We start from the raw sequence: 2038 nt of genomic DNA on the forward strand, positions 1-2038 counted from the left end.
GTCAGGGAGCAGAGGACTGATGGGGCCCATGTTGTTGGCCTGCGGAAGTCAGAGGAGGCTGACATGAAAGCAGCTCCAGGACACCAGAGAGGCAGAAAGGACAGCCAAGAATGAAAAAGTGGGGAGATGGAAAGCAGTGGGGGTGAATGCACAGTGCTGAGAGCCTGGCTGCAGCAGGAGGAGAGAACCGGGCTGTGCTGGCCTGGAGGTTGGTGGCTCCTGGACCCATGCAAGGCTCTGGCAAAGCTGAGGCTGGACCTGTCCTGTGGCTGACCTCCCCTTCCCTGGGCTGAGGAGGGCATTAGTTTGAGTGAACTGCCTACTGTATCTGTTTCTTTAGGAATCAGGTTGCTCTATTACAGGGAGATTTCGACAGTAACCCTCAATCAGAGCAGGACTGCTTTCCAGCTGTCACCCACATCCTTGATGCTTTTATTTGATATACGAGTTGTGCAGTTTCCTAATACTACTGCACCTAATACTACTGTGGTTCTGCACCCCCTCCAACTGCCCGTCACTTGAGGCTGAGTTGAATGGAAATGTGTTTATTATCCTCTGTGCAATCAATTGGTTGTACAGTGTGGCAACCCAACTCCTGAAAGTGGTCATCATTTTCAGTTATAATTTTTTAGCTCAGAGATAAATTATTAAAACACACCGAAATTGCTTCTGAAGATAACAGAAAGCATGCTCACTTGGTGACTTACTCAGGTAAAATGCTGGTAAGCCCTGGGCATTCTGGCTTCGCATTTCTTAGGAAACTATGCGGGACTATCTCTGTATGATGCAGCAGAGTCACGTTTTATCCTGAGTAGGCAAAAGATGCAGCCTCCTCCCCTTGTGGGTCTGAAATGGCTTCTGCAAGTTGGAGCCTGAAATGACCGAGTATCTCACTCTGCTTTTTGCCACCCACTTTGTTCCCACGGGAAAGGAAGGTGAGGGTGCCAGTGCATGGGTGTAGATGCCAGGTTTCCTGACAACTCCAGCATGTCTGCCTTGCCCTGGCCACGCCATCTACTGCTCCTCACCTCACTGGACCCCAAGGTACGGTGCTGGCTGTTGGAGTATGAACAAGCAGACAAAAAAAAAAAGGCCAGTCTTCCCCAGGTGTGGCTGTCAGCCGTTCTGAGCCACCACCTGGAATATCTGCAGGTGGAAGTAGCCATGTAGCTGCCTCCCTCAGTATCAGCGCCCAGGAAGGAAGGCGACTCTTTCACTAGAAGCAGTTCAGCTAGAAGACTCTTCTGTCTTCCAAGATGAGTGGGTGGGGGTGTGGGAGAGCAGAGTTTGGCCCCTAGAACTGTTATGTAGAAATGAATCTGATTCAGCAAACAGACCAAAGCTCTGCAGGCCTGAGAGGGTCTTCAAGGCCTCTGGGTCAGCTCTTGCGTCAAAGAATGAAATTTTTAGGACTCAGAAGTCTGGAGAAAATGCTTTTGGCTGCAAGTAACAACCAAAGTATAACTGCTCAAACAATTAAGAATGCAAATAATTTCATATAAGAAGTCTCAGGTGGGATCATTTCAGGATTGGTGAATCCCACAGTTCCAGGAGGCTTTTGGGGACCCCAGCTCCTGCCCTCTTTTTGCCACCTTTCTGAGCCAGCTTGTCCTGACCACAGCAGCTTTGCACACCACCCCTCAGAAGACCACTCAGAGGACAGGCTGGCCATTTCTCCAGTCTCTGTCTAAGAGCAAGGGAGACTTTCCCAGAAGCACCTGGAACTTTCCCTTATGCCACATGGGCCAGTCTGTGTCACATGTCCCTCCTGAGCCAGGTGTTGGCTGGGGACAGAAATGCCATCGTTGACCAGACCTGTCAGGGTTGCCCCTTGAATAGGGGAGTCTCCCAGCACATCCCAACCCTTACTAGCAACAGATGAACAGTGGAGCTGGTCTTCAGAAGAATAAGGGAGAGTAATAGTTGGAGAGTCTTCAAGAATTCACAAGATGCTGTAATTAGAAGGACCCTCCCCACTTTATAAAGAACAGAAATGTCCAATCTTTTGACTTCCCTTGGTCACACTGGAAGAAGAATT

The sequence above is a fragment of the Mandrillus leucophaeus genome, unplaced genomic scaffold, assembly GCF_000951045.1.
Source record: "Mandrillus leucophaeus isolate KB7577 unplaced genomic scaffold, Mleu.le_1.0 Scaffold913, whole genome shotgun sequence".
NCBI lineage: Eukaryota > Metazoa > Chordata > Mammalia > Primates > Cercopithecidae > Mandrillus > Mandrillus leucophaeus.